Source organism: Sander vitreus, chromosome 18 (assembly GCF_031162955.1).
Source record: "Sander vitreus isolate 19-12246 chromosome 18, sanVit1, whole genome shotgun sequence".
NCBI classification, from domain to species: domain Eukaryota; kingdom Metazoa; phylum Chordata; class Actinopteri; order Perciformes; family Percidae; genus Sander; species Sander vitreus.
Window position 1 is genome coordinate 20896465 of NC_135872.1, and position 26005 is coordinate 20922469.

Below are 26005 nucleotides of genomic sequence, written 5' to 3' on the forward strand. Positions count from 1 at the left end.
GGTCAGCACCCCAATCAGACCGCTCAAGCCATCTCCTGCAGGGTTAGCTACCCGGGAGGCCAGTGTATGTGTGACTTTGTGCTTTCGCTGTGTTTGTATTGTGTGTGTGTGTGTTTGACCTCCACCTAACCCCACACCTTCTCAGTATCACACACACCTCTGCGAACCACATTTCCAATTTGGACGACCATTCATCATTTCCATATTGTGGCCTTGATGAGAAAGGGTTTATTAATACATGTGCGAGGAGATAAAATCAGGGGAGAGAAAATTAATATTCTCTGGGCTTGTCAAGCTCATTTAAGCAAACCCTGTGTTTCGTTGTGTGGCCTCTGACACAGATGATTGCGTGGGCAGCTATGCAGTTTTTTCTCATTACTTTTCGCCACGCCGCTCTTGTCCATTGTCAGCCTCAATAAGGTGGAGAGAAAACGAGGCAGAGATGTAGCCCTTGGAGCATGGCTTTTTTTCCCCCAGCTCAAGTCCCCAAACATTAGAACCAAACACAATCCTCTTCCTTAAAATTATCTGGTTGTGCTTTTCTCTCTCTCTCTCTCTCTCTCTCTCTCTCTCTCTCTCTCTCTCTCCGCTGCAAATCCTTGCACCACAGTGGGACCCAGTGATATGTCCAGTGGCTATACTAAGGCTTGATCTGCTGAAAGATTTGTGAAACTAATTAAACCCGTTTGGATTTACTGAACTAATTAAGCAAGTACAGTCGAAATATCAGGATTGGGTAACTCCAAGAACTGCACAATAAGTCATCTGAACTTTCTCTGTGTTTACCTTTTATTTTTTAGCAAATTTCTGCAGGAAAACAAAATACTTTTTTTTTTTTTTTGCTGTTGGAACTATTTGCATATGGCCTCATGCATACTGCTGCATCAGTTTTTCCACAGTGCCGGCTTCATGGCAGTAATTCCAAGGTGATCATACACAGGAGTGCGCACACACAGACACTCCCACAAGCATACATCAGAGCATGCATACATATGTAATGCTTTCAGGGATATACTGTATACAAGCACATTAACCGGAACATTCACATGCCTGGCTGCTGCTGCTACACATCCACACTCTCCGGGCTTCAGCTCATGCACGGCAATCGAGCAAATAAAAAAATAAAATAGAATGGTAATTTTACTTACTACCGTGACAAATGCCTTCTTCACCACACTTATCTATTTGACTTCATCTCGGTCCTTCTCCACTGCGCCCCAACAGCAGACTAAAAGCAAAAAAAAAAAGTGGTCTAGGAAGCATATTTGTACACAAGCCAGAGCCATTTTAATTGAGTGTGCTGAGCGATGAGCCGGCTTGGCGGTGCTTTAATTTGCAGGGATGGCTAAACAGATGTAGCATCATAAAGTAAAGTAATGGATTTCCCCCACACCCCCTGGCGTGAAGGCACGCAAATAAGCCCGGCTAAGTGATGGCAAACTGGGAGAATGAATGGGAAAGAGGATTAGGATTTCTACACTAAAATACTTAAGTAGGATCACTTTTTTTGGATGACTCAGTTGCTAAATACTGAAAGCCTAAAAAGTGATGATTGTCAGCCTTCATTTTAGGTAGAAGATGTCCTATGTGTTTGTGCTGCATGCATGCATGACACATCTATGTGGAACACAGTGAGGAGTGTTAGTGTGGAGCGTATTCCTGTTGAAGTGCGTTCTCATGCATGTTTCTCTACGGGGTGTTAAAACTGTACAGTGGGGCTTTGAAGTGTGCTGACATTAACTGTGTGTGTGTGTGTACATGTGTGTTTCTGTGCTTGTAGGCTAGTCAGTGGGCTAGATACATCCAAGGTTAACTGTTGTCAAACCAGCCTTCAGGCCATGGAAGTGTAGTAGGCGCAAGAACCATAAAGTGCTCCCCAAAGAGAGGCTGCTGAGGCCAGCTCCAGCTGTCGAGCTGCAAAGACGCACACCCACCCCACATTTTCCAACAACACAGACATATGTCACACTCCCTTTCCGAGCCACATTGTGGGGAGCTGTGGCGCAGAAGCAGTGGCACGCTTTCTCCTAGCCAAAAACACTCAGCCGGCCAAGAGCAAGAGGCCATGTTGCACAGTAGTGTTGTTACAGGGATTTCACAGCATGCAAAAAGAGCCACACACACACACACACACACACACACAGGGTAAGGTCGGACGTGATCCCCCCTCTCTGTCAGCGAACGAGTGCTGGCAAGGTGAATGCCGCGTGTCTCTGCATTGGCTTGCCAATGACAGATGGAGCCCAGGTACCATTAGGCAGACAAACGACGGCTTCATTAGGACTTGCCGCTGGCAAGTGATGAATGCTGCCCTCTCCAAGCCATATTTGGAATGAGTAAAAAACTGGAAAAGAGGTGGGAGATGCTATATAGGTTGTTCAAGAGGCAGCTTTGCTTTCCTTTCAAGTCTGTGCTTTTAGGCCACATTAAAGAAGAAAAGGCTCAAATTGAAAGTGTATCAAATGTAAATTATATCAAATAGCTGAGAGGAAGTAAGCATGATTTTTTCATGGATATTTCTTTTGATGTAATTACTTAAATTGGGAGCCAAAAGCAACATATTACTGTTGATTTTATTTTTTTTTAATCTTTTTTACTGTTTTTCAAGGTTGCTAATTTTCAAACTCAAATGTATTGCATCAGTAAAAAATCTCCAAAGTTGCCTACATTAATAAATGTTGTTGGCAGGGCTGTAGTAATCAAGATGTTTTTCTATTGTCTCGGACTTATCTTGGACTCGTCAGTATTTGGATTCGGACTTGACTCGGCCATTGGACTCGCCAAATTTACTCGTTGGTCTTGACCGAGTCTAGCGCTATATGCTGTAACTTGTTATAGCACTGTAACTTTTCCCTCAAAACAAAACCATTGATGAAGCACGCTTGTTCAGAAAACAGGTATTGGTTTAATTCAAAATCCATCTAGAACGGGCATTGACACTGTTCGCCTGGTATACGCCTGGCTGCATCGTATACCTCAATCATCAGGCATCGATCATTTTCATTTTGGCCACAGACACAACGTCAGCGAGCACTTTGCACTATGAATTCTTCTCTTGACTGTCTCTCATTTGGACTCCGTCTTGACTTGGACTCTACTAGTCCTGGTCTTGGTCTTGTCTTGGACTCAACAAAGGTGGACTGTAGCGATATAAGTGGAGCTGTGCTTGCTTACTTTCCGTTCCCATGGAAGTTCAACGTTGTCTCAAACACAGTACATCAAGAGTAGGTCATCATCTTGAGTGCACCTCACTGCATCTCCTGCCTTACTCACGAAAAGAAGGTAGGAAACTGTGGGGGAGCAGAGGGGACAGAAGGGCAGAGAAAAGTAAATAAAAGGGGAGGGGAGAACAGGGATCGAGCATGAAAGAGATCACGAGAGACAGAAGTGGAGGGAGAGGCTGAGAGAGCGGGAGGAAGGTGCGCCACAGGCCACATGGCTCTCCCTCCCCACTCACATCCATGTGTCACCTCACCGTGTTCCAAAGGAGGCTACACATGCTCCCTGGAGATGTCAGAACACATATTTTGATGGTTGGCTTGGATTTGCATTGGTGCACTGTGGTAATTTTTTTCCAAACAAGATGATTCCCGATCCCGGCCTGGAATCTATGCATTTTAATAAATGCCGAATATCATTTTATTTATTTATTTATTTATTTTTGGCATTTTGGGCCTTTATTTGTATAGGACAGCTGAAGACATGAAGGGGGAGAGAGAGGGGGAACGACATGCAGCATTTCAGGTCGGAGTTGAACCCACGGTCGCTGCGTCAAGGAGTAAACCTCTATATATGGGCGCGTGCTCTACCAGGCGAGCTACACAGGCGCCCCCGAATTTCATATTAAATGGTTTTTATTTCTTTTTAAGATCCTCAAGACTCCGACTTTCACCAGAAATCAGTGTGTCAGTCGTGGCTTGTTGTAGTTCAACAACATTTCCAGTAGCAGTTGTGTAGCAACGATATTTTCAAAATCCTATAACGTTTTCAGTAGAAAGCTAGAGAGAGAGAGAGAGAGAGAGAGAGAGAGAGAACTTAATAGAGTCACATGACCTAGTAAAACTAAGACTTGCACATGTATTATCTTAAACAATTACCAAATACAGTGCTTTCAGGCATCAGTGAAGTGTACTTGCACTGTATTTACATGCACACGAGTATACCCGTTATAATCAGGTTTTTGGAGTATACCTGTGAAGCAGTTGCTTCCCCAACACTGCTGGAAATACATTTACAGGTAGAGAGACATTTTCATAATCCATCCTTAAACGTGACTTTATTCCAAACTAAATTCCTAAAATTGGACAACAATAATCAAATATAGTGAGCTTTCCTGACCCTACAAATGTTCGATTTCCACAGAACTAGTTAAAAAAGGAGGAGTAAGGAGTGTTCGTTGCGTCATAATATTCTTGCGAAATGATTTATTTGAGCTTTCTTATAAAATAACTGTCATTAGTGATAAACGTATCCCTCAATCACTGGCTCCTGTTACTTGGTAATACATTGTGATTCAGTCACAGTTTTCCCATGGAAACCCGCACTGTAATTTGACTTCATTAAATCTGTAAAGTTAGGGGAGAATGGGAAGCAGAGAGCTGAGTCTGCTTTGTGATTTCACCCTCCTGCTGCTCAAGAGAAAATGGGTTCTTTGATGTGCTTGAAAGAGGCAGGATTCCACATTTTCTTTATAAATTCTTTCACTTGTTATCTATCTCGCTTTAACCATTTGAAACTAAAGTCACCTCAAGCTGCACTTCGGGGATGACAAGAGCATGATTTGCGATTTATAATTGTTTGTTTCTCTCTTCCTGCGTCTATCTCTCAGCCCTCCTCCCTCCTCACACAGTTCCATCCTGGGAGGCAGGTGCTTGGGTTATGGTTAGCGTTCTGCATTGTGGCCTCTGATGGGACTGGCGATGCATTATATTGTGAGCCAGATATTGCCGTCCCCTGGCTGCAGTCGGACGGGCAAATGGATAGTGCCTGTGCACCCTGCCCAGGGATACAGAGAGGGACAACTCTCAAATGGCTGAACGAGGGATCAGCTAAGGCTGACACTTAACACCTGAAACCAACTAACCAACCGCAAAGTTGGTTTAAAAACATAACAGCAGCAATCATCATCAAGATCTTATAGTTTGATTGAATAGAAAAGAAAATACATCAGCAGCCAACCAGCTAGAAAATCACACTCAAGTACTCATTCCGATGCTGAAAAAACTTGTTTGCACATGTCATTCTGTTCTGTAGCCAGTCATTTAATATGCAGTTTGACAAAGGCAGCCTCTTATGCTGGCTTTGAAAGTGGATGGCAGCGTTGATCAATGTCATTTGTTTCCATTTCAATAAGCCATTACGGCAGTCTGACATGTTGTTTGGACGGCAGGTCCGCTCTTGTTGGCACACAAAGTTTGATTTGGATGGACAAAAGCCAGCCAGTGGGGCTGTAGGGCAGCACACTTTATTTTATTTTAACACCTCATTCATATTTAGGTCACACATGCTAAATAAAAACATGCAGCCAGCTGAACACACACATTTGCTCCGTTTGTGGTTCGATAATAAGAAGTGCTGCACAAGTGAGAGAAGAGTTGCAGTCGTAGGCATACTATTGCTGTGAAATGGTAAAGTAAAAAATAGTTCTACTGTATTTTGATTTTATTCCAGTTATTTTACCCAATACAGCATGACTAAATATGAAGTGTAATAATGAAGGGACAGGTAGTAGTGAGAATCAAGGTAATGGACTTGCATCAAGTGCCAAACTCCAGGAATTGAGAGACTGGTATTTGATTGGGAGATTGTCGCCTAAATCAACTTCATTTCCCGGGGAAAATACCTGTAGGAACCCCTGAGTTTTAGCATTTGTGCGTTGTGTGTTTGTTTGTGTGTGACCTTCAAGTGCTGTTGGAAAACTGGCCAAAATTTGTCAATCCACAGCCGTGTCTTACAATTAGTTTTTATGCTAAAATGGCAGCTTACAAATCATCTGTGTGGCAAAATACTTTTCAGTGAGAACAAAGTGCAAATTCTGTAAACAAAAACTATGCATGTGGTTTAAAAAGTGGCTTAATCAACCCTGCGTTCAACAGAGAGCATCAAATGCATAAGATAGCTCCAATGTTACAAATAAATGTCCAAGAGCAATACTCGAATGCCTCAAATCACGAAACATCATTTTTCCTTCCCTGCCGCTGCACGCAGTAATAATCACAGGTCAGCAGTGCGAAGATGGTCATACATACATGTTTAATCCCTTGAATATATTAAAATCCTTCAAAAGAATATGCTGAACATATCTTCTTCTTTATATATGTCAAGGATCAGCCCCAGTGTCCTGGAAATGACATTTGTATTGGACGATTCAGCCCCTCAAGATTTACATTGAATGCCAACGCTAAGTGTCAATGCAGGAAGTAGTGTGGATATAAAGGTGTGGAGGTCAGGGTGGAAGGCAAGCGTGTAGCATATCTGACTTTCATGCAGTTGATGAGAGTTGGCCTCCCGTCACAGAGCTGCAGTTAATGTTGCCTTTTTCATTAACTGTAACCACAATCTTTCCCTAACCTTAAAGGGATAGTTTGGATATTTTGACGTGGGGTTGTATTAGGTACTTATCCATTGTCAGTGTATTACCTGCAGTAAATGGTGGGAGCATCAACACGGAAGCTAAGCAATGTATCTGCTGTGGACGGGGGCAGCAGCTAAATATATTTAAGCCACCTGGGGAAAAAAAAGTCCCACCTAAAAAGTGTTAGCTTTAGTGGAATATTTTTATCGCTTTACCTTGCCATCAGGAAGCCCTTTGCAATGGGGAACTAAGTCGTTCTATCCATTTATGCTCTCCTCAAATCCACCAGACTCCTTTGACAAGTTTTACCTTGATCTCATGCGGCCTCCATCGGTAAATTTGTTTGTGTTATTGTGTGACTTTGGTGTTAGTTTGGATTAACTAAAGTCACACAAGTGTTCATCACTGACATATAAAATGAGGATTAGAAATTCTTGAAATTGTTCTATTACCCTCCTTGTCCCCTGGCGGCAATAGAACATCTAAATTTCGCTCGAAGAAACACAAGGGCAAAGATTCATCACGCTGATCAGATTTGGACATTTCAGCCCAACTTCTCCGTGCAATTCCACAGGATGCAACGCCAATCGCCAACAATTTTCAGCTTGTGTCTTATTCGTCTCCAGTTTTATAGAGATCACAGCCATGCAAAAGCAGCTTTGGTCCGCTTTGTGTGTTCTGTGACAATCACAACCCTCTCAGCCAACCACATCATCGACACTGAGATTACAAAGCCGAAGGTGGCCCTTGCTGGCTTATACAGATATTTGTATCTGTCTGTGTGCTTGTGTGTGTGTGTGTGTGTGTGTGTGTGTGTGTGTGTGTGTGTGTGTGTGTGTGTGTTTGTACATGTGGCTTTCCAAAGAAAGGGCCCAGGCAGTGTCTGGGCTGGCCAGGTGTTATGGGGTGACGATGGACCTATTTTCCAACTGGCTGCACTTGTTAGAAGTCTGCCAGGCACACAAATGGCAGGGATTGATTTTGCTCAACCACAGTAAAAAGGAGGGCTGTGATTACAATGCATGCTGCAGCCAAACTTTAGCAACTTTCAAAGTCTCCTCTCCTTCATTCTGTTCCTCTCTCTTCTTCTCTTCCCTGCCCTAAATAAGCATTTTAATTTTCAGAAGAAAAACAATTATTTTCCTGCAGAAAAATAAGTGCTGAAAAGAGAGGCAGAATTTTCTACTTTTGAGTAAATTTGTCATTGTGGCTGACACAAAGTTCTGCACAAAACTACAGTTGTTAGTTAAAGCTGAACTAGTTGCAACATAAATACTTAGCATTATTGGCATTTGTAACCTATTGGTAGGCTCTTGGTATGGAGACTTAGGGCTATGTACAGATGGGCTGAGTACCAAACTTTCTCCATAGTAATGAGTATCCACAAATGTATACCTAAGGAGTAAATCTCATCAATGTCAGTGAGCCAATAAGCGTGCAGCATGCTTGTACCAAGATCTAATAATGCTTTTGATTGGCTGTCTAACATTACATGCTATAGAGGCATTCAGGAAAAACTCGTTACACACAGAGTTGGGGCTTGTGTGTGTGTTGTTGTATTTTAAAATGCTTGACTACAGTGTGCATCACATAGGTCTAAAGGAGCTTAAAAAAATAATTTGTACCGGTATGTTATTTCTTTTATTGAATTCATGGTATCGGCACCTGTATCGTTACTGATATATTTTTAATGATACCCAGCCGTACTGTAAGACCATATGAATAAAATGTCACATTTTATGTTCTTGTATGTTCCAAGTAGCAATCAATGTATATTTATGGAAATTAGTCCAGAGGATCAAGCTCAGAGAATATACTATGCATCCGTGACATATTAAGAACCATACAATCACACAGGACACAAACCAATCTGCTATGGTTGGGGTTGCCCCGGTATTACAGGGCTTCTTTAGGCTGTCAGTTTACACTCAAATTCAGCATCTTCTCAAAGGCTGTCTTACTGCTGTCTAAAACGGCTCAGCAATCAAATGGCAGTATACTGAATGCAACTGGAGGACTGTTCATTAATGGCATCCACACCAGATGGAGCTTACGAGTTGCGGTTGGAGGAGATGCAGTCAAAGACAGCTCCCCTGAGAAAGACGCACAACTCTCTTATCTTTGTTGCTGTTGAAAAAGTCAAGCAATGTGTTTTTCCCAGAGAAACATCTTTGACAATGCAGTCTAGAGAACGTATACAAAAAAAAAACAACACAAACAATGACATGACATATTCGACAGAGAGCAGCGAATTGTGCCATGTAAAAGTCTCAATCCTATCAAAGCTAATTGGCACATTCCTTCGTTTGCAAATGCTCCATTTTGCCTTTGCGATGGTGCCAGATTTGGACATTTCAGCCCAGCCCACTGTAAGTTATCACCACTTTTAACTGCCACAAAACCACTGGTTTCTTTCAGGCCAGATGACAAGGCTTCACCTAAAAGGGGCCAGTCATTGAGCTTTTACAGCTCACTACCTGAGTGGCACTTTGCACACAGGGGCTCGTTCGCTGCAGCATTTGGTCCTAATCCTCCTGGCAGTTTGGACAACTTGATTTCTTCCTGCTGGTGTGGTGAACAAGTGTCTGGAAATGCAGCTTCTTGATGTTGGTCCTAGAGTATAACCAGTGCTTGGCTATCACAAAATCACTCATAAGTTATATGCATTTCCATATTAAAAGGAAAAAACTGCCTTCTGATTTATTTTTTTTTCTCATTTCTGCGGCCGTACAGACTCTGATTTCTGCTTATAGTGGCACTATACGAGGCCTTCTCACCCTCAAATAACATGCATCTTCTCGGCCTTCTGCCAGAGCCCTGTTATTTAGTTTTCAAAGCAAGCCAGCGTTGGCGTTGAAATCACTGTTATCAATATGCCAGGGACATCGGTTTCTACATTTAAACAATTTTTTTTTTCTTCTCTTTTGTGCGTATACATGTTTTCTATCCTTTTACTCGTGTTCTTACACCGCAGCAGTGTAGCAACAGAGCAAGAAACTCATAATTAATCCTGCACATATAATTGCATTTCAATCCATCTGGGTGCTCTCATGACGGCGTGAATCTCCTGCATCCAGATGTGTCTATATTCCATCACAGCCTAATAAGCCTCCGCAAAGCCCTGTTTAAATGCAACCTTAAGATGACAACAATGGATAAACAAAAAATGGAGGCTAAGTAGAAGGGGGAGCTGAAATCAATTTGATCCGCTAAATGGTTGTTTGGATAAGAAACACACATCAAAAACAATTTGTCCCCACAGGCAAGCCTCAGCTGAGATGTTGAAATGGTGTTTTGGATTTTTTTTTTTTTTTTGCCGTTTGAACTTCATTTACTCTCAGGCACATTTACACGTGTACTTACAGTCCGAGCTTCCTAAACCTTGACTCCAATAAACTGAACTGTAACACAACATGGCACCTGCCTCTTAACACCCCATACAACCGCGAGCTGACTGGGCCAAAGAGGCGAAGCAGAGCACGAGTGGGAGGAAGAGAGTGAGGGAGAGAAACCACTGAGAAGATGTAGAGGTTCGGAGTTCACTCGAGGTAGCACTTTATCAGCCCAGTGCAGCTTCCCCTCTACCAGATTTGGCCTTGTGTGTTTACGTGCAGAAAAAGGGCCTATCTCAGGGCTACAGCTCGAGCTCAGGAGGGCTACGCTTGCCCACCCCTCTCGCGCGCTCACTCAGCATGGAGTTGAAGAGTTCACCCAGCGGGCTGAGAATTGCTTCTGATCCAGTAATATGGAGAGTCAACCCCAGGCAGGCCTACCGAGAGCTCAGCATTGAGCAGTGCTGAGCGTAGCTCTCCGTGTAACGTGCGCGCCCCCCCCAATCCAGTCCCTGCCGCACACAAACACACATCTATAATACAGATATTCTGCACTCTGTTTACTCCTTTACTCTGAAAAAAAGTTGAGCCATGAAATTGGTGGAGATGAGCGAGGGTTGGAAGTTGGGATGGGGGTTAATTATTTATACTTGCTCAGACATGGGAAAGTGTGTCTGCTAATGTCCTCACAGGTTTATTCGATGACAGATTAACTATGATGCTCCAGTCTTTTGAGCAGGGGTGAAGTGCTGCCGGAGTGCACCAGAACGAAGCTTTGACACATTTTTTTTCTCTAAGTGAGGAAATGGAATATTTGCAGTTTGTATAATCCGGTTGAAATTGTTATTTTTTTAAGTGCTTAAAGATCCAATAATCACTAAAGCGTATGTCATGCAAGAGAGACAATAAAAACAAATGGAATGGTTAGGGTTACACAATGCACGTCAACTCGTGCATTGAATAACATGCAAGAAAACATTCCACCTTGAAAGTTGCCGGTAGCTGCCGGCAGTAGCATTTGAGCAGCACGGTTATTTTTGTCTCTGTCTATAGGATAACAAGGCAGCAAAACATACTTTCACTTTATGTTTATAGAAGACTAATTTATGTAAACTTGCCATCGTAGGAACAAGCAACAACTTAACCGTGCACGTGCGCACATGCGTGCGTCATAGATGCTCTAGAACTTAAACAAATAGTACTACACCCCTGCTTTTTAGTGTTCTATGCGTTAGTTTACACACACCTAGGCAGCCTCTGCAGCATTAAATTGAAGTTATAAATATAAAAGCTAAACAAATAAATGTGGTGTTTTCCTCAATGTTATAACTGTTAGAAGAGAGAGAAAGAGAGAGGTCTCGCTGAAAAGGAGGGAAAATGAGCTCTCATTCTCTGGTCGCCTCTGGCAATGCTTTGGCATTATTGTCCCTAAGTGCCGTGAGGGACGTGAGGAAACGGGCACGAGAGACACAGAGATCTGCACGGAAAGCTAGTCGTAGGGGGAGGCGGACAGAGAGGCTGAGGAGTGAGTAAGAGGGGACACCGTTGTTGGAGAAATATTAATAAATGGTAATGGCAGGAGATCCAGACAGTGCAGAGGAGGGCTGGATGGTAACACAGCTATACCTTGTCACTTGTGTGTCTCTGTGTGTGTTCGCTTGCACAGGCGAAAACACGGCGCTGATTATAATTGCAGAACAAACATGTTCATGGCCTGAACTTTCAAACACAAACGCGTTGTACAAGCCTCTCACGTCGGTTTCCCTTCTATCAATGTTGCATGTGACTTCTCTTACTGCTGAATGGGTGTGTTTTCTCTGCGCCATTAGTATCTGCCTCAGGATGGGGGGCGGGAGAGATTTTTAATATGTGGTTCTCTCACTAATGCGTCTTCTGCAGTCTAATGGTGATTGCACTCCTTTTGCCCAGTCCTTTCATTCGTATCAGAGGACCTGGCCTCATCAATGATTGAGTACGGGCTTGCACAGAAAGACGAGCAGCAAGCAGACAGGCTGGGAGCCTCAGTAACTGTGTGTGTGTGTGTGTGTGTGTGTGTGTGTGTGTGTGTGTGTGTGTGTGTGTGTGTGTGTGAGAAACGGAGGCCATTTTCCAGCTGAAGAGACACTGGTTTAAGTTTTGACCAGAGAGACTGGGCAGAGAAGAGGGGTAAACTGAAATGGAAGTGTGCATGTGCTCCTCAGTTGAGCCCCTCTGTTATCCGGTACAAAACACCACAGAATCCCAAAGGTGTCTGTCCGCCTCCATCAGCCTGTGTGTTGATGCACATGCTATTGGTATCTTTATGACCTCATCAAGGCGAGACAGGCTGTATTTGCGGGCTTCGGCGATGAAGCACTGCCGGCTCTCCTTTCTCTGATGGGCCCTGTGTGGCCTTGCCAGAAGGAATGTGTGTGTCGATGGATGCAGATGGCCTTATAATGAGAGACAGGGGAGGATGGATACAGTCATTGGTCTTAATGGAGCCTTGTCTTTATATATGAGACAATACGCTGTGGTTTTCTAACAAAAGAGGGGCAGGGATAATGTCATCACTGTCAGTGTTATGTCCTCCCCCCACGCAGAGTGCCACAACTCCTCTTGTCAACAGCGCAAGGATATATATGGCGAGTGGACGGATGGGTGTGCGCTGATGGAGGCTCAAGTGTTGGTGAAGGGTGTGTACTTACGTGTGCGAGAGGAGTTTAATGTGGAACAATGTGGGTTTGTGTCTGCGTCCACTCAACAGGAGCCACTTTATTGGCCCTGTTGGCCTTTTTCATTTCATGGACGGGAAATCTTTAATTTGAGCCTTGCTTGCTGTCACCCAGCGTCCCCTCCGCCATCACTCTGCTCTACACAGCAGCTATCCCCCCCCCCCCAAGTGAAAATCGATAGTCGATCAGCTACTCGGGATGGCAACCTCAACGGCGACACATTTTGTTTTAATCTTCTCCAATGTGGCTCAGGTGCAGTGTTATGACTTATGGCCCATAGAAATGAAATAATGAGAATACTGCACCTGCAGGAGGAATGAGGAATAAAACAGTTAACTCACAAACTCATGGGGCGGCCTCTAGCTCACCCAGTAAGACCGTTCGTCCCATGTTGGCTGAGTCCTGCAGCGGCCCGGGTTCAAATTCGACCTGCAGCCCTTTGCTGCGTGTCATCCCCCCATCTCTCTCTCCCCCTTTCATGTCTATCCACTGTCACTATAATAAAGGGAAAAGCCCCAAAAAAATAATCTTTAAAAAAAAAAAAAACTCACAAACTCATAATTAAATACATTTTTTCTTCATTTTGATTTAATTCTTCACTGATGAGTTAGTTTAAAGGACATATCAATCTTGGCCACCAATCTCAGGCGCACCATAAAGTTCCTGAGTCCCTGATTTTGAATTCTTGAATCGCATACCTGAATGAGTATATGATTTATCTTTTCATGCACCTACATCATTGGCTCACTTTTGAGTGCTTACATTTCTAACATTAGGTCATTTGTTGTGAGTGCATTTCATTGAAAACAGCATTCAAAGCAGTTTCCTGCCCAGCTGTGCTTGGTTATTATTGACATGCTTTATATTTCATAGAAAATGTTGCATTTGATACATCACTGTACAGTAGCTAGTGTGTGTTTACTGGCTCTGACACACTTCTGGGAGCTTTTTGCTTAACTAGTTATCAGCCCCTCACATTGTTATTATTTCTCCGGGGAGATTAAAAGCCCATCTGAGAGAGGGCGAGGGAGAGATTCACAGAGAGAGACACAGCGCGCGAGTGGAGCAAAGAGCAAGACGGTTCAAGGAGGCTGACCTCACTCGATACGCTATTGATTTGCTCGTTTGGGTTCACAGCAAGAGTCTGACACTGGAACTTAACAGCTGAAGGCTCCATCTTGAATAGCAGATGTGAATAAGATCAACTCCAATCACTTTTTCTCTGTTGTGTCCCAAAACGCCCTCCGGCAAAATTGCATGATGTCGAGCTGTTAGCATGTAGCAGTAAAACATATTACTGCTACTTCGATCTGATTCTACTCAAGCCAACGTCTGTTGATGTTGGTTTATATTGTACATAATTCATGTTGACTGTGGAGTTGTTCTGTGTCTGGATGTGGACGTGTGTGGTGCATTTGAGCATGAACTGTCCTTTTATATATGTTTGTCTTAAATCCATCTGCCTTGTCGTGAAAAACGTTACACCCCGCTGACATTTCATTTTAAGTGATTGCTCAGCCACTACACTCCGTAATCTCTCTTTTTCCCCCTCTCTTTCTGTCACATTTTCCATCCTTTCTCTCTTGTCATTTCTTGTGTGCAAACAAGATATTCAACATTTATGGTTTACAGAGGCTGTCATGTATAATTCAGGCGTGATAACTTCTCCGATGAATTGACCTCGGGGCGGACCGAGGCTTCTGATTACACTTCAGTAGCCTGATGCTCCAGCTGCTTGGAGGTGTAACCGGGGGCTATTTATGAGCTGTTGGTCTCGGTTTCTGCTGATGTGCACTGTACTACTGGAGATGGTGCACGTGCATTAGTGTGTGCATGAGCACATGCATGTATTCACTTACTGTAAGGATAATTACATGCAACGTTTGTCTGCATATAGATGTTTGATATGTGTTTGATTTTAACCAATTGAAGTGGCCTGCAGCAGCCAGTCGGGCAGCCAGATTATAAACGGCTAATTCTAATCTAGAAGAAACCAGAACCAGAGCACAAAAGCTTTACCTCTTATTTAGTCTGCATAAGGGAACAGAGGAAAAGATTTAAATAGTGGAGCAGGGATTGGTGACGAGCCAGCTAACTACTGTTGACAGCACTGGGTTCCCCATAGTTTTGCTGCCCCATTTTGAAGACAGATTACTGTGGATGAATGCAGTCTGTGATGGTGCTCTTTGACCAAAAGGGGGAAAAAAGCAGTTGAGGTAAAGTGGGTGTATGGCAAGTCACATTGATTTTACTGGAGACTAGGGCTGGGCACTGAATTCAATACTTAGGCACCGACCGAATTGCTTCCTTAGTATCGAGTATCGAAAAATGCCTCGTCATTCAAAACCCAATTTCAATACCTAAGGAGTAAATCTCATCAGCGTCAGTGAGTCAATCGTCATGCAGCATGCTTCTACCAAGATCTAATCTAATACTGACTGTGATTGGCTGTCTAACGTTACACGTCGTAGAGACATGCAGGGAAAACTCTACGTTACGCACAGAGACGGCTCACACAGTAGGAGCTGAGAAATAAATCAAGAGATTGGTGCTGTAATGTCTAATGTTGTAATTTATTTTTCTGAAAAAAGGATTGTTTAGGAACCGGAACCCAGCTATACTGGAGAGATCTTTCAATTGAGTTTTCACGTCCCACTGCGTCTGATAGCGACTCACTCACATGCACGTGCAGCTGGACCGGCTATTAAAATAAAGAACGGGAAAACTCTGATTACAACACACACAGAGGGAGTGTGACTTCATTCTCCGCTCAGGACACCATAAGCTCGGCTACACACTGGCTGAGTCGCATGAGCGTGTCAGCTGTGTGGCGTGTCCGTTTTTATTTCGACTCCCATGTTAACAGGTTAGAGCTTGAACACTGCACGCACGTCTCAGAAAACGCGTGAATGCTAGAAATACGACCGACGCCTATTTTTCACACGACACGCAAGTGTGTTGGAAGCGTTTCCAGGCAAAACAGAATAGGAAAAGATGTTTATATGTCATTTTGACACAAATCCATATTAACAAATGACATTTTGATGTTTGAAAGTCTCTAGATTTTGACATAAATGCAGATATAAATGTAATTTAAAAAACGATAATAATAATTATCGTTTTTTTAAATATTGCACCTGTCAATACAGAACGAAATATTCTGTAGCCTATTTTGCCGTCAATACTGCCGACGTCTTTGCTGTAATCAAATCGGTATATATTTATGTTTAACATGAAGTATACTACTGCTTGAGTGCATTTTATCAATGGGAAACATACATGTGTACAGACGAGGCTAGCAGCAGCAGCGCCACGCTCACGCCACGCAGCCAGTGTGTAGCCGGCCTAACTCCACTATATCTTTACATAGCAAATATAGGGTTTCTACTATATTAATGTTCTGAATATTGAGAATACAGCCCCTTTTAAGCTAACATATGACTTATCTCCACCTGTTGTTTTGACCAAATGGTTTTGGCTACACAAATGGATGAACTTGTCAGAGTTGGAGTGATGATTTCCACTTACTGGTAATTTCTGAGCTCACATGCCCCTGTTCTTCACTCTGCTGATCCTCTAAATCCATTTACTCCAATTTTCACAACAGTGTGAAACCACATGTTGCAGAGCCCGGAGCACCTGTTTGCATCCCGTACAGCTGGGCTGTTATTAGCATGCCTAGCTCCTCTAGCAGCTGCATCCTCTGTCCAATTTATGTGGATAAATGTAGATAACATAAGATAGCACAGTGAACCATGGCTTTCCTCTGGCAGTATCTGATTCGTGGCTGATATGAGAGAAAGTAATGATAAGCAATACTTTGTTCAGAAATTAGAAAAGGAGGACTAAAGAATTTGCCTCGGTGAATTGACAAATTTCAGAGGAAGAATGGAAACACTGGAGGCATTGTTCAGATCCTTATATAAAATCATTTAACTGCAACTGGGACATTTTTTTTCTTCCTTTTAGTGAAACTGAATGTGTGTTTTATCATCTCAAAAATATCCATTCTAGTTGTTATCATGTTGATGACTAAAGGCAAGACTCAGTGCGTAACATTTATGTAGAGCCTCATTCGCGAAATATGAACAGATCTTAACTGGCAGCTGTTCCTGAAAAGTTGGCACCTTGAAATATTAGTCTGAACTCTCTGGGCATCAACTCTGGTTCTCCTCTGTAGGGGTGTATATTTTTATCAGACTTTCAAATAGATAATCACTCAGTAACACACACCGGTGTCACCCTTTTACGGTTTGTGCTCGGCCTTAAAATGCCATGTGATCGCTCCGCACGGCTCTCGCACACAGCAGATTTAGATGGGAGGCTGTTACAACATATCAAGGGCTGTGTGGTAGTTGGTTACGCCTGCTGCACATGTGCAAACATCTGCATATCATCACCGTAGCTCAATTTATCCTCGCAACATTAAATCCATTTACCTCTTGCATGCCATGAGTCTAAATCTGGGGCCGAGTAATTAAATGCCATTCTCTTCCTCCATTAGAGAGATAATTAAGTAGGAAACCGGCACTCGTCTCATTGCTCTGTTATACGGAAGTAAATGGGGGCTGGGATGGGGTAAAATAGATGCTACCTTGCCTGAAAATCTCCCGATTAGTTGAGCCGTCTGTAATTTCTGCAGCTCTGTCATCTAGTGTGTCTTTCTCGGTCTTACTCACTCTGGCTTCCTCTGTTATCATCTCACTCTCTTTCTCTTTTTGCCTATGTACTAACAAGCTCATCAGGTGTGAATAAAACAGCTGATTATTGCAACACGTTTAAAGAGTTCCAGGATTTTTTGCATCTGTGTAAACAAATCGCTTTAGTTGTAGCGTTAGGTGTCTGTGAATGCTAAAATACCATCCGTTCTATGCTCATGGAGAAGAAATATTAATTTGGTAATCTTAACTTGACTGTAACGATTCACAGCTGGTCACAATGGGTGACTTTGGGTGCCAGGGTTTCTATTTTCAGAGGTAGTTGCAAATCAGTGGTGGAGAAAAAAATGGAAACACATTTGAGGAAACTCACAATTGGTGTGAAATCTAAATAAACCGTCTTGATTTAGCACAAGGGTGCTATTCCTTTGGGGATTATTGGAGATTAGGAAACCAGTGATTATGGAGTCTAAACATGCAGTCGAATCCTGTTAGAGGCATGAAGGTAGTGTTAGGTGAGATCCAGTGATATCAGTTTCCAAGATAAATATTCTTTGAACATTCATCCAGCCCAACTTGAAGACAAAAAAACTTAATACTTTGAATCTTTTTCAAAGCTAACTTTAGAATTTAGGTTAATGAAGGCAATTCAGGGTGTGGGACTACTTTTATTCAGGCATTTGATTTTTTCTTAAAGGGCATATTTTAACATGTTTTGATTTAGTTCCACTTTAAATAATTCATGCCATTTTGTCTAAACAAAATTGATTTTGTTTTACACTTCAGCAAATGCTTAGTCTTTGATGAGTCTACGCTGGGCTAATTAGAAACTAATCCCAATTTCCACAAGTTACTGAAAATGAAGAACAAAGTAAAAGTCCCCATTTACATTTTTACAGTTCTTAGACACGGCAAGGAGAGTGGCGTGTTCCCCTCACAGTTTTCTGAAATGTATCTACATTTAATAAAGGCAGGCAGGCAGCTCTTCTTTCTCTGAAAGGCGAAAAGAATGGCAGGACGCTGCATAACCTAGGCGTGAGTAAGGGAACGTGAGTATATGGCAGCCAGTGTCTTTTTAAAAGCCTAAAGCTGTCGTCAGCATGCACAATGTTCAGAGACATTCAGGCAGATGTTCCTGCTCAGGCTTGATTGCCTTCGCCAAGGCCCATCAGGGACTGCACTTAGGCGAGCTAGAGCTAGAGCTGACAAAAAAAGACACAGGGTCCCGAGTTATTTTAGCTATGCTCAGTTCCTCCATTAGGTGCAGCTGAAATATTGACGCTGCTTGCTCTTTTCGACTCTTTCCTCCGTGTATCTTGCGCACGTAGGGTCGAGAATTAGTTGGACTAGCTTTCTGTGGTGGCTAATAATAGCTATTGTCTTACTCTGCTCAGTCACACATTTGGTATTGCCTGATTGATTCCTGTGTTTTGACTGCTGTACACTTTTTGTCTCTGTGCCCAAAAGATGTCTATATTCATTTTAGCATATAGTTTCACCTCTTCAATTTTACACTTTGGCTGGTCCATCAGTATAAACTCTTGTGTACCCAAAGAAAAACGCATTTAAACCCGAGAACTCAGTTTAGCATAATACATCTAGGAGTTTCCATCATAATGCCGCAGACATAAAAATAGTGTCTTGCATTTAATGTTTCACTTAATGAGTGGGTTACACAGTAGCTGTGAATGAAGGACTTTTTCTATTTTTATTATTTTTTGGGCATTTTAGGCCTTTATTTGTATAGGACAGTTTAGACTTGAAAGGTGAGAGAGAGGGGGAATAACATGCAGCAACGGGCCGCAGGTCGGAGTCGAACCCGCGGCCGCTGCGTCGAGGAGTAAACCTCTATATATGGGCGCCCGCTCTACCAGGTGAGCTTCCCAGGCGCCCTGAATGAAGCACTTTAAGCAGGTTGTACAAGACATTAACCTATGGAAGTAAGAATAAGAATATTGTGTGTGTCTGTGCTAAAATGTGCCTCAAAAATAGAAAACAAAAGCAATAGATTAAATCTGCTTAATTAGCCTTTTTCCTTTATTCTTCTTTGACTTATACTTTTAGATTTATTGTGTTAAGATCCTCAAAGTTTTCCCTTCATTTGGTGTTTTAACACAGTTACCAGTCATGTAGAATCTGCATTCATAAAGGATTAACAGTGCTCACCAGAGATAATAAAAAAAACATGAAACATACTGTATGTTTTATGAGTAACAGCATATGGAAAGTACCTGACCTGATAATTAAGCTTCTGACACACAAACGCAGAATCATCTGATCTTTGTGCAAACAGCAACTCCTGTGAGGGGAAAAAAAAATGAGTGGGTTGAATTATTTTTCTATCTTAGATAATTTTGCCTAAAGGTGTGTGTAATGTGCATGTATTCATATCTTGTTTATCTGCCTATCAACAAACGGGTGAACACAGCTTTTTATCAGCTCATATTGCATGCCTAGCCACCTGCCTTCTGAGAAGCTAACATGCTGCACGCCTCAAAGGTTAGGATTGAGAAAAAGATGGCCTAGTCTTGATATATCAGATGTAAAACATTTAAACATCTCAAACTTTAACATTTGTACACTACGGTGGGAGGAACAAGATTATACTATATAGATAGATAGATAGATAGATAGATAACAGAAGCCAAAGCATAAGTCTTGCACAATCATATTTTCTTATTACCTTGTATTTCTAACGCTTTGCTCACATGCAGAGAGAGCCAGGTCTTTAATATAAGCCTGTTTTATAAGGAGACTGGCCTTTATTTCTTATTCCTTGTTTCCCATCTAAATTTAAAATACTGCCCTTTTTTCTCTGCTCACATTTTAGATAACACAAACTGCTGCGTGTTTACGTGTCGTCAGGAAAATGTACATTTTCACACTATTATTATATACAGAGTCATGTCAAACACGCCACTATTTTCCTTTCCTTTAACAGAAATACTGTTCTGTCTCACTCTAACAGTAAGATGCTCCAATCCGTTGTTTTTTTGTTCTGTTACTTTCAATTAAACTCACTTCCTGCTGAGAGGTTTCTGCTGAAAAGCCTTCCAGCTGCTCAAATTGCACAATCCTTGCCTTTCCTAACAGGCTTTTAATGTGAACATCTGCAGGAGGTGTTGCATTTTACAGTAAGTTAACACCAAACCAATGGCAAAGTAGAACCAAGTGAAATTGCTAATGTACTATTTGAACTGTTACAGTACAGGTGCAGGCCAAGTAACTGTTTTTTTCTTTTTTACTATTACACAGTAGTGCTCAGCAGAGCAACATTCAGTAGTCTATATCCACGACGTTCCACTTCGGGGATTGTTCCTGTGCTGCCGGAAATTCCGCCGGATGCAACTCTTTTCGGCTGGACCTTCCACTTTCTTTGTGTTGTAATTTTAAACTCCTGTGGATTTCTGAGGACTATGGTTAACTGCTCCTCAGATCTCTGCAGGGTAAAGCCAGACAGCTAGCTAGACTATCTGTCCAATCTGAGTTTTCTGTTGCACGACTAAAACAACCTTTGAACGTACACATGTTCCACCAAAACAAGTTCCTTCCCGAGGCTATTTTGCAGCGGCACCGTGGCTCTGTCCGGCGCTTCGCACCACCCAAGACGATTGTGATTGGTTTTTCTCCCATTCCGGAATGCTGTGTGGACTAGCCAGACCCTCCTCCGCAGCGCTGTGGAGGAAGGTCTGGCAAAGCGAGACTAAACATTCAGTAATGTGCAGCTACTCTGATAACACGTTAATGAAACAAACGTTTCGTTAATGCATGAACTAATCGTGCAACCAGTTGTCAATGATGAGCTGAGTGTCATTACACGTCGTCTCCAGTGTACCCCCTGCCTACTGTCATATCATTCACCTCTCCTGAATGGGACCTAGAGTCTGGGCATCCACACGTAGGAAAAGGAGAGACTCTGCTTTACAGCCATAATCACTCTGCTCCGTATTTGAGAGAAAAGAGAGAGAGAGAGAGAGAGAGAGAGAGACCGGTGTGAAATGTCAGTGTTTCCCACCATGCTTTGTCCTATGCTCAGCCAACTCTAATTGGACCGGCACAAGTAGCCTAAGCGAAGGGGAAGATGGAAGCCAGCCTGGACTGTGGTCAAAGGGGCCTGTGGTTGAATTTTATCACCCCAGCGCAGTATCAGCACAGAGCCTCACCAGGGCAGGATGGCCAATATTCAGCTACCCTGGGGTAATTTAAAATGTCCGCCGTTTAATTTACGCCCGGCTGGTGAGGCATGATATCATTATTGGAATGCATTATAGGTTCAAGGTTATTATGGGTCTACTGTGTTTTCTAGAACAGGCAATCGTAAGATGGTGGAAAGCTATTAGAGTGCTGTGATGCTAAACACCGGTTTATTCCAGCTAAAATGAGAAGGTGCAGTAGTCTTCTGTGCATTATGTCATCCTTTTCTGCCCCCGGGGATATGACCCCGAAGACATCCCTACACATAAGTTCCAGGGCGCCGACAATTTTGCAGTGACAGCAGTGTTTGCGGAGCCACACCTGGCGGAGAGCTTTTGCATACCTGCTGTACACTGGCATCTGTTATACGGGCCCGATTAAGTGCGTTTTGATGCAAAAGCACCGAAGCCTGCACGTACACACCCACTAACAGCACACAGAGACAGCGCGGCAGCTGAGCATCACCGTGTCTGTCACTTTGGTAAGCGAAGGGTTGCAGGGAACAAGAGAAAGGAGAGGGTTGAGGTATGTGTGCATGTAAGTGGGTGGGTGTGGGTGTGTGGGTGTGTGTATATAGGAGCGAGGGTAGCAGGTGATTGTCTATTGTTCTGCAAATTAGCTGACAGACGACCTCCAGCTGGTCGGTGGGTGACACACGTGGGCTGAGTGGCAGGTGCGAGAGATTTAAGAGCTCTGTAGCTGTTCATGTTGTTTTTGTCAAAAACAAGACAAATTACACTTTTGAACGACAGCAGAGGCGTGGGGGTTTGCTTCTCAATAGTCACTCTGCGCCGCACTTGAACGCACAATGATGCTGTTTTCAAACTAGACTCTTCTGTTGTTCTCTCACAAGTAGAGTTGAGCATGCGCAGAATCATAGCATCCATGGCTTTAAGAGGAGATGTTGAATCGAATGTGTGACTCTTCCTCATTTAGTGTTATATGCAGTAGCCGTTGGGCTTTCTCTGTTTTCTCTCTCTGTGATCGGGGTTTTAGTCACACAATCAACTTTTAGGCGGTGTTTCAATCGATAAGAGCTGCGCGCCATTTTGTTATCCAGCGGGAGTGCTGGCTTAGATTGCTCCAGCATAAAAACAAAGTTGTCATCTGGAAAAAAAAAAAAAGAAGTTGATCAGACTCTGTGTTACAGTCCATGGTCATCTGGCAATGTGCTACACATGCCAATCACATTCTGTAACAGGTAGAATACCTTGAAGCATGTGTGTTTAAGTCATTCAGCATTAAGTCTACTGCTTACTTGCGGTGACAAAAAGGAGCACATTTTTGCTGCTTTTAGAAGTTTTAAAATCCTGTCACAGAAAATATTAACTGTTGTGCAGTGTCTCGGCATTTTAAGTAGATCACAGGACGCAGGAGATTGTCTCCTTTTACGTTTCTTTCTTAACAGTTTTTTTCCCCTGACCATTAATAAGTCGTTTTAGTTGCCTACTCTTAACCAGACCCTAACCATAAAGGTGGCAAATAATCTTAAAAAAGCCACAGACTTTGTTGTTTAGGTATGAGGACTTTTTTGTTCTTTGGATGCAGTGCTTTTAAAGGTCTGGACAAAAATATTAAAGTCATTCACTCTTTTGTGCACGTGTCAAAGAATACATGCTTTTGTGTGCATCAGTATGTGCACATGTGTATACTATCCATACTCAAGTGTGCACGTGCACAGATGAGCATAGGCAACATGAACATATTACCCTTGTGATGGTTTCTCATTCCTACACCATCCCATAAGCAATCATTTCTGTCTTTCACCCACGCAGCCGCCGCATGTATCACACACACACAGCAAAAAATCCCCGGGCACTTTGTCCCTCAACGAGGTATGATCCATATTTCATATATTCCCTGTAAATCGCTTGGCCAGAACTGTTTTGACGAAGCCCTGGAAGTGGCAGGGGGCAGATTGGCTCTGTGCCTCACTCTTACTGTAGAATACAAACAAGCCTTCCACAGAAACTGTAAAACGCTGTATATGGGTATTTTTAGTGTCAGTTTTCAAGGTTGGCGTGCTCTCCATTACCATTTCTTAGCAATCTAATGCGGTTGTACCAGTTTATCGTCATCCTGGCAAACCAGTGCATAGTCATTGGAACCAATTTGCCAGAGTGCATTAAGATGGGGATTAAAATGTTGAGATGTAAAAAGGCATCATCAGGCTTCGTGAAATAGAGCAATCAAACTCCCATTCTGCTTTAAAGTAGTGCCAGTTCCACAAACTCTCTCCTCCCTCTGTCTTACATCAAATAACGCAGCCTCTTTGAGAGTAAGGATTTCTAAAATGAGGCTAAAACTGAGTCTGTGTAGTATGTCTCTTAGAGCTGCAACGATTAGTTGACTCATCGATTAGTCGATCAACAGAAAAATAATGGGCAACTATTGTTTAGAAATGGTAACCTCGACAACGCAACTGATAACATGTGCTAATGTTATGTCCTTACTTGCTAACGTTAGACGTCTTACATTACTAATAACATGCTAATAACTTCTTTGAATTTCTACGAGATTAAAAGAGTGTTAAGAACATAATACATTAACCTTAACTTGAATACATCCGTGTTGGAGATATTGTTCTGAGGGTTCATAATACCAGGGTTTTTCCTGGCTCAGAATTGGCCTTAGGGGGGACACATTTGAGCGTCAAAACTTCATTTTCTGCAATCTGATACATTTTCAGGCACAAATTTATGGTGAAAACATCTTAATTAATGTCAAGGAAAATACAAAATTCTGCAGGTAACAATTCAAAATTTTAAATGTAATGGTATATAGTTCAGTAAGGGAAGGGGGCTTTCGCATCTGACAACAAAGTCCAGTTCATTTGATTAGTATGAACAGGGCATAACCGTATCTTTTTCCCAAGGAGCATGTTTTGCTCCTAAGTTGAAAAATGTAGGAGTGACTTACATAAGGTAACTGCTATTACTGTTGTAGCTAATTTGTACAATAATACAATAGTGTTATGAATACAAAACATTATTTTTTTTTGATGCTTTTTTGGATGCTTTTAATATAGGCTTTAGTGGTCCCCTAATACTGTATCTGAAGTCTCTTTCCCGAAATTCAGCCTTGGTGCAGAATTACAGCCACTAGAGCCAGTCCCACATTTCTGTGTCTGTAGCTTTAAATGCTAATGAGGGGGAGAGAGGCGGGGCAAGGTGGAGGGTGGGGCTGTGGCCTTGACCAACTGCCATGCTTCGCTCGTTTGCAAGCCGTGATGTCTCTCTCTTTCTCATGGGCGGGCCAAATTCTCTGGGTGGGCAAAGCAGAGAAAGGGGAGGTAACCTTTCCCCTTATGATGTCATACAGGGAAGATTCCAGATTAGCCCATCTGAGCTTTTCTCAAAGGCAGAGCAGGATACCCAGGGCTCGGTTTACACCTATCGCCATTTCTAGCCACTGGGGGTCCATAAACTTAGACTTAGACTTAGAAAGAGTCAATGCTGCTAACGCACAAAAAAATTTGAGTTTCATGCGGAGGCTACTCCCATATGGCTTGCATCAGGTGTTAAAATGAACTGTACCAAAACACGTAAAAAAAAGACATAAGGTAACATACGAGACGTTTTTATTTTTTACAGGTTATGAAACTGTCTCAATTTAATACTGATAGACGGCAGCTTAGCCCACCGCGCAGACAGCAGTCAGAGCCCCCGCGGACAGAGAGCTCTGCGTCCAACAGCAGCAGTTTCTCGCTGCGCTGCCGGTCCCCAGAGCAGCATGGTCACCTGGAGAGTCCGGCACAGTCTGACTCTGCAAACGGAGATACCATCAGTGCTATACAGCGGAGCGTTCAGATCCAGTCAAATCAGCGCCAGCCGCATGCGTATACAGAAGTGACGTGTAGATGAGAGGGAGGCTGGCTGCTGAAAATCTGACGTTTTGGCGCTCGTGATAGTCCTTTGGCGCTGGCTAAAACCTCTTTCAGGGGCGCCAAAACTTTCTCTATGCAGTAAATACCTTGAATAAATACCGGTAAGAAATTTATATTACTAACCATTAAACTCCGGATGGACTCCAGCCGTCTTCTCTGCGGGGGGAAATGATCGATGTGGGAAAAAGCAACTTCTTCTTCTGTGTGTTAATTAGCAGATCGTAAACCAAGTTTAAGGCTCACACCGCCACCTACATTACTGTATTGAAGTGTGTAGTATAATCAATGGCATTAATTAATCTGCACGGAGGAGCTATTCACAGTTGGGTCTGTTGAGAGAGAGAGAGAGAGAGAGAGCATATAGTATGGCAGTATGTGGCGGTCAACATTGATTGTGTGGCGGGCCACCACAAATATATTAATGTATGGGAAACACTGACATATATGCAATACAGGCACCAAATGCAAAATGAGGGAATACCCAAGTATCTTAAATGTGTTCTCTTGTAGGCTGTAACCTACCTCCTTTCCACCTGCTGCTCCTGTTTTCTGCTCATTGCACGATTGTTGTTGTATGTTTAATGGTGTGTAGCGTTAGTGTGTTGTAGTTTAATGTATGATAACTTGTAGTGTCATGGTTGTATTTT

General features: G+C 42.8%; 1 protein-coding gene across 1 annotated transcript in view; it reads left to right on the plus strand.

Moving 5' to 3' along the window:
* Nucleotides 1-26005, plus strand: part of nrxn3b (neurexin 3b) — a 319873-nt gene that overhangs the window by 157408 nt on the left and 136460 nt on the right. The window lies entirely within an intron of this gene.